Source organism: Scatophagus argus, chromosome 8 (assembly GCF_020382885.2).
Source record: "Scatophagus argus isolate fScaArg1 chromosome 8, fScaArg1.pri, whole genome shotgun sequence".
Taxonomy (NCBI): Eukaryota; Metazoa; Chordata; class Actinopteri; family Scatophagidae; genus Scatophagus; species Scatophagus argus.
Window position 1 is genome coordinate 13571753 of NC_058500.1, and position 7959 is coordinate 13579711.

General features: G+C 41.2%; 1 protein-coding gene across 1 annotated transcript in view; it reads right to left on the reverse strand.

The window, feature by feature from the left end:
* fignl2 (fidgetin like 2) overlaps positions 1–6411 on the reverse strand; it is a 42676-nt gene extending 36265 nt beyond the window's left edge. The window contains exon 1 of the mRNA XM_046396773.1: positions 6285–6411. The gene's annotated coding sequence lies outside the window, so the exon portion shown is untranslated. The remainder of the gene's footprint in view (positions 1–6284) is intronic.
* Positions 6412–7959: the final 1548 nt, after the last annotated feature.

Below are 7959 nucleotides of genomic sequence, written 5' to 3' on the forward strand. Positions count from 1 at the left end.
TCTCAAGAGGGGTGCCAGAAGTTATCCTCACTAAACACTGTTCCCACCCGTCTTCTGTCATTCATGGCACCGCTAAAGCCGTGGGCACGTGAGTTACTGCTGCAATGATCAGTCAAGTAAGTGACTGGTCGGTCGAAAGGAAATTAACTATTTTAATAACCACTTAATTGTTTAGGTCAAGCAAAAATGTCAAAAATTTGCTGGTTCTTGGTTCTTAAATTTTAAATCTGCTGCTTTTCTTTGTCATTTATGATAATAAATGAGGATTCTTTTGGTTTCGGACTTTGGGTTGAACAAAAGAAGTGATGGTCTGGGAAATTAGGATTAGTAGAAAATAGAAATTACTAGAAATTAGTAATCTTGAAAAAAGCAGACAGATGTAAAAAAAAAAATCAGTTCCAGCCCCAATGTGAGTGTATAAACATTTAGTCAGCACGACACACAGGGCTGTGTGTATGAACAAAACAGAAATGAACTGTTACTACATAAGTCACCAAGATCACAACATGAAATCTGACATTTAACCAACTCAGAAATTGATGAAAAGAAGATCAATTGCATTTCTAATCACCAACAACACTCACATTTTACTTTAGCCGTAGGGCTGTGAAGCAAAAGCCATCATTAATCAGTTAAGTGAAGCGCAGGTGAAAGCTTTTTGCAACATAAAGAGTTGAGGTAAGCTGTTTTTACAAAGCAGTGACGTTTTGAATTCCCCATTCAGCGGCCCACCATGTGGCAGACCGACAGAGGCGGCTTGTCGGGCTGTCAGTCACAGCAACAGTGTGCCAGTGGGAAGTGAGTGCAACAATGGCCCCGGTCTGGTTAATGGGTGAGAGAAATAGCAGACAACCCTTTATTTCTATGCCGTACTACCACACTGTCTGTTCTCTGTCCTATTCTTCTCTTACTCTCAACCACATTCTGCCAACACTCACTCACTCAGACCCCAATCAGTTACCCCACCCCCACCCCGCCTGTTAACATTCATTTAAAAAAATCACACACCACACACACACACACACACACACATTCCAATGCATAAGCATGAGAGAGAGAGAGAGAGAGAGAGATCTAAACAGAGTGGAAAATCTGTTTGAAAGCAATGAATGTTTACCAGATGGATCAATGACTGGCTGATAAATCATCTGCTGAATTAAACAGCTCTGAGGCATAGCTGCTGCTCAAACAGCCTGGAACTCTCCCCTACCCTGACCCCAAACACTGCATCAGCACAAAACCACCAACTTTGCCACTAGTTGAGGACGCTTCCCGGTCATCATGAACAGCACAGATGCAACAGCGCAAAGCAAAATATTCCACATACTGCCCTCTGACACAGATGCTTCACAAGGTCTGCTTGTAGCTACTGGAGAGTTCTACTACATGTGAATAAAGGTATGACGTCCTCTGTGGCTCCAGAGGGAGCTGCACAATGTCTGGCCTGAAGTGATACTAGAGCTTAGAAAGTTAGAAACGAGTGAGTTTACGAGACCTCCGAAGCCCGTTCTTCACCTCTGCCTGAAGCTTGCAGCGCCAGGTTATATTAGCTAAATAACACACCTGAGTCTTGAGTTGTATTGTGGGAAATGTAGACATCAGGTTTTGACGATGAAGAAGAATGTGTGGAATATGAAAGAGCTGGCTTTTACCTGACTGATATTTTATCATGGTGTGTAGCGAATCTGACAATGTTAAAGGAAGGAAATGCTAGTATTTGTTATATAAGTATTGTAGTATTTATATAAGCATTTTTTTGCAGCATTATTGCTTTTTTGACAGCAATACTAAGAGGTGATTGGAGATGAGGGCAGAAAGGGAGAATCAGTGATTCTGGCAAAATGCTCGACTACATTTACAAAAGTATGAATTAACACAAACTGACTGACTGTCAAAACTCAGTGCACTGCAACTTAAAACACAAAAAGGTGTTGCATTAATTTCCTTGTTTTTTGTCTATCTGTTTGTGTTTTCTTAAAAAAACGAACACACACAAACACACATCTGCTTTTCTGATATGAGGTTAGGGAGGCCATGTCTGAGAATTTCTCTGTCCCTCCAAAATCACAAAACCAATTATCTGACATTTAAGCCCTGATTGGTCAGTTTTACATAGTTGAGAAAGGAGTCAGTTTTAACTTTTCTCTTTTGTAGATATCGAACATATTTTTTCACTTTTCATGTTAGCAACTAAAGGCAACACTACAAAGGTTTTCCAGGAGAATCTGTCTGAAAATGAGTGCCTTTACCCCTCATATTTAAACAGCTTGATGAACTAGCTGTGTCTGAGCATAACCCAAGCCTTAGTTCAACCTGACATGCTTTCTACAAGAATTTTCCTTCAAATTATTTATTTTGATTTTAATATTTTTGCATGTAGGTTACGGTGATTTTCAGTGGGATCGCCTACAGTGACTTTTCTCTTCTGTCCTCAATGCTGAAAACAGATCTGTTTGTTTCAGTCCTGTTGCTCTGTGGACTCACTTTTTTATCCTTGAAGCTCTTTGTATTCTGTTTTTCAAGGTCAACTATTTGCCATTTGTTCATCCCCTCACTGTCACATTTGGCTCCAGAAAAGTGCATGACTGGAACACCATATACTGGCCTATTTTCTGACATGTCTGTCCAGTTAATGTCAACAGAGAAGCAACATTAGTGTCATACATGCTCCTCAATGCACTCACGTTAAGAGCCATGTCTGGTGCCACAGCTGAGAGCTGAGAGCCAAAAAAACAAGATGAGGACCCTCCCACAAAGAGCATTTATTCTTCCTAACTAGCTTCCATAACCTGGTGAGTTTGACCTTCAATCCAGTGGTGGAGAAAAGCATGACATATGGCCTAGTCTGCCCGCCCAAAGGCCGACCCTGTATTGGGCCAGCAGACCCCTGGGTAAAATCAAATGAATGCATGTAAACATTTAGCCCCCTGCGCACCGTGCTGTGATCCTCCGCATGGGCTTAGGTGACCCCAGTCAGCATCAATCAGAAACAACACAATGAGAAGAGGCACACGGGGGAAAAACCGGGGTCAACCGCACTTTTAATAAGCAGACACGGATGGCATTGTGGAAGCAGATCAGTCCTGTTCTACTGACCACGGGTAAGCTGGGTACTCCTGCCTCCTCAACCGCAAGCGGCAATTATGAGGAACCCTCAATGCATGAGCTTTAGAGATGAGTGGATAATCTACTTGGGCGGATTTAAGACTAATCTGCCATTTTTGCTTTCCAAATCAAATCACAATGGGATACATATAGGGCTTATGCACTGATATGATGATTTCAAAGGATGGCCAGAAGGAGGGCGATTCACAGAATGGCCAGGGAGTATTTGCAAGGATTTGGCAGGAATATGATACGACAACAAGATGAAATGCTTTTTTGGTTTAGTTTAGATAACCCAAACGGCAACAGCCTCCCACAAGAGCCCAGCACAAACTGTCCTATGACAATCCATAAACTCTTTCTTACAGCTTAGCTAAGCTCTATCTCCCTATAACACGGATCAAGTGAACAGGCAGAGAATGACTGTTTTGACGTCTGCAATGACAGCATTACCCCATTTCCCTGCCTTCTGAGATAAGAACTATATAACTAGTTGAGCCGGAAATGCTGGCATTCCCTGCTGTACCATGCTGCAGTTATGCTGTCATCCTTAGATTCCAGTCTATCACTGAAACAGCGTTAAAAACCTGCAGAGTTAATGACAGTTTGCAAACACAGAATCATGTTATCCTGTCTGACTGTCAGCAGGAGTAGTGAGTCTGTAAAGGTGTTGGGTCTGCATGGGTATAAACATCTGCACACATTCCCACACATGTGGAAAAACATGCAGAAACGGCACGCTAGATGGTGTGTATCCTCCGATGCGGGTGGCAGTCATTAAAAATCTCTCACTCTGAGAGTCCTGGCCCCTCATTTCATTACCGCTCCTCCTCTCTGCCAGCCAGACTCTTACAATCCCATTACCTTCCAAAGATCACCTCTGGCTTTGGCCGAAGCTGATCAGACACAAATACATTGATTCAACATTTGAACTAGCAAACGGCAAAGCAGACACAAGAAGTCCCAGATTTGCAAGCTACGCAATCAATATGGACAGCAGTGCAAAAGTCTGAAGACTGGAGCAAATCCAGACAAGTTATATCAGTCAAATTCTGTCATAAAAGATTACAAGAGGATTTTAGCTATGATTGATTGCCTTTAAAAAAAAAAAGAAGAAACTATTACGGCAACATTTTTGGAATGTTGATACATGAGAATAAATGACCCAGAACAAACTATTTCTAAGTAAATCTCAAACAAAACAGGGTAAACACAGAGATGTTTTCAAATCCTCACATTACGAAGACTAAATCAATAAATGAATCCTCTTTTGAATTCAGTGTGAACATTATGAAGATGAATATTCAAAGTGTTATGAAATGTCCTTGCTTATTCTCTCTTTTCCCAAAGGAAATGACACAAGGCCATGAAAGAGTCCAAGGCAATCACTTTGTGGCTGAGGTTTGAGCAGTTGTCCACAAGCATCCTTCAAAACTGCTGAAAATAGACATCCTCAGCTGCTCCACAACCATATTCACCCAAGTTGACTTCAAGAACACCCCCTACACCTATCCCCCCCTGTGGAGGAAAGGCCTGAGTCGATGCTGCAGCGCTGTTAAGAATTTAAGATCCTGCAATAAGAAAGAGAGGCAGAAGGAAATGAAACTGCTCCTGTTGTGGTATAAGATGGCATTCTGATCCATTTTCATTTGCAGGGAAATGAAAGACAGAGCACAAAAGATGGAGGAAAAGAAAAGGTGAATAGGAGGCAACACGAACAACATTCTGGGAGGACACAGTGGAAGTAAATAATAAACTGAGAGAAAATTCACAACTAACGTAAGCTGCTGTGTTCTTGCAGGCATCCATTCGTCTCTCCTTCCACCCAGCCCCCACTACCGCTTTTGCCTCCTCTCTGGACCGTGGCCGAGCGTGCATGCCCTGAGTGCGCTCGCTGGAGCACAGGGCATGCAAGAATAGAGCCTATTCAACAGCCTGCCTCCAGATGCTCGCCAAAACAGTCCTCCAGGCTACAGCGTGGAGCAGAGTGCAGGAAAGGGAGATAGGAATCTGATAGCCTATCATTAACAGCTAAAATAAATTGAAGGACAAAATCTAAACCTAAACCACTGCCCTCAGTCGTGATGTTTATGCGTGATAGCATTATTGTTTTGTCTCCTGTGATGTTTCAAAGACCTCTGATGCCTCGCCAGAGAGGGTGTTTATTGTTTCAGATAAACTATGAAATGTGTTGCATTCACTGTGATTTATAGACATTGCCCTCAAACCCCAAGTGAGGCTCTCTGGATTGTCCAGAGCCAATCACAAAATAACACACAACTCAGTGGAAAACTACACAACAGATCTGGCCCTTACCTAGCTTTTATGTGACACAATGCAAAGGAGTGGCCCAGATCAATACAATATTAATGTATCAATCAGCACCAAGTTATCAAGCAGCTGCAGAGAGAACAGCATTGCAGCTCCTGTAGGCATGACCCTCAGCTATATGATCCCTGCAATGAACTCCCTATCTTCTCTTCCTGATAACATATATCGAATATAGACTCAAACATTTATATCCCTCCTCCCCACGGGTAATGCCAAAGGAGAATAGTAAGTATGAGTTGTGAGGTAGGTGTGCGTGTGTGTATATTTCTCCAAGAATCCATCTGCAGTTCCCTGATTGCTCTTAAATATAAATTATAAAATAGAATTGACAAAGACTTATCAGGCTGTTAAAATTGTTTAGATTATAAAAAAATGAGATCTAAGAACAAGGTCTCGATCCAGAAAAGGCTGAGAAATTGCAATGGAGTTTACGAGAAGCTGTTCATGTACCATTGGAAAGCTTCCTGCAGTGATGTGGTCAAGCCTGACATCTAGTGGCGAGAAGCTGGAAGCACGTTACAAATTGACACTGGCAAACACCAAAAGTAAAGCTTCAAAATACCAATTAAATCATGTCCATTAATTAAAACAAAAGGGAGAAGTCACACAAATCGTGAAGGTCATTTGCAAACATCAAAACAAGAATAACTTGTTGGAGAGAGACAAATGTCACAAAATAACAAACCCACTTATCCAACTCACATCGGTGAGAGGGCCAATTCAGCTGTCTCTGCAACTTCACATCAGAATACAGCATAGACTACATTCTTAAAATCTTAGCCAAATAGCCAGTCTAACAACTGACCAGCAAAACAAGTTGTGCTAGGCCTCAAACAGTCTGTACTTACATCAGGCCTTTGCTCAGTTGGGTTGGGTGAAGCTCTTGGAGTGTGGAGGAGGATGTACTCTGCTGGACATCCTGACCTGCTCATAACAGTCCTGTCCCGAAGAAACGCTCAAAGCAGCTCTTCACTGCCTCGAAGCCCAGTTCTTTGCTTGAAACATTTTTTAACCACAGAAATATTAAAAAAGAGAGAGAGAGAAAAATCCCAAAAATCCTCCATCTTAAACTACACTACAATATATATAAACATCACCAGATAAATACAATATCAATAAATACATCTTTAAAGATTGGAAGAAAAAAAATGGAATCTTTAAAAGTGCAATCTTTTAAAACTAGTTTGGAAATATCGTGTTAAAGCCAAATATGTGCATACCAGTCAAAGGTTTGACCCTGAATTTTATCTCATTAATATTAAAACAGGCAAATCTTCTCGTTGGATAAGCTGGAAGAAAAGTGCCACTTTGCTTAAAAAGGGATGTAAAATATTGGTTAATCAGTGATCGTCTAAGCATGTAATCGACTGATCTTTTCAGATGCACACCAAGCGTTGTTACTTTACATTAATGTGCCGGGTTTTATCACCCTTTTCATGGTTAGTTAATGTTTAAGCCATCAAACTTTTCTTGCTGTATCAGTTTATTAGCTAAACGACTCGCATTAACGTTACTGTTGGCCGTGATTTGCTAGCTATACATTTTTGCTACCTGCAGTTCGTTAAAATGTTAGGATCAATCGGGTGTAATGATAAACCTGAAAAACCTGATAAGTCTGATAAATCTGATAAATCTCAGTGCTCACAAAGCAGACGCCACACATGTAGCTTAAGCAGCTGCTACCAAAGCTAACATAACGTTAGCTAACAAGTTCAGGCCGGCTTCCTGTGGCATTATTTGCTGACCAGTACAATTGTTTTGCATTTAGATACATACGCAATATTACACATAATATTACCTACCTTACATCGTTATCTTTTTTTCGGTACGAGTAAACAGGAATCAGACTTGTCTTATTCAGAATTAGCTTCAAGTATCTGTGGTGATGTTTGTCGGTGATGTCAATAACGTTAAGAGGTTTTCCTGATTCTTACTGCACACATCAAAATGTATTCAAAATATGTCAATGTGATAACCATTTCTGAACGACTCCATTGTATACTACTTAGTGTTCTGCACTGGCATGTACACAACATGAAAACCACCTGCTTCATATTTTGTAGGTCCCCCTTGTGTTACAAAAACAACTCTAACCTAAGGGAGGGGCAGGTTGAATCCTTTGGGTCCTGTACATTAAGAGTGGGGCCTTCAGGTGTGTGTGTGTGTGTCTGTGTTGACATGACTTTGACTTTTTTGTCAATTTGTCCCATTGTAAGCAAGAGAAAACCTGACTGATAACAGAAGACAAGGTGGGGGAGAGTGTGTGTCATCTGTGGTGTTTTCACACATCAGCATCATCTGCATATAACGGATGAGGCTGAGCTGAGTTTCCTCCGTCAGGGCTTCTTTAGGTCCCCCAATACCTTTGAAAGAGCCTTCAGCTTTATGCGTTGTCCTGACAACAGAACGTCAGATAATGAAATCACTGCAAACATTTTTTGCAGTGGCATGTTGCATTTCATCCTCACATTAACTATACTTTACAGATTGGAATAAATAATGATTTAAGTAATAAAAGCTCAT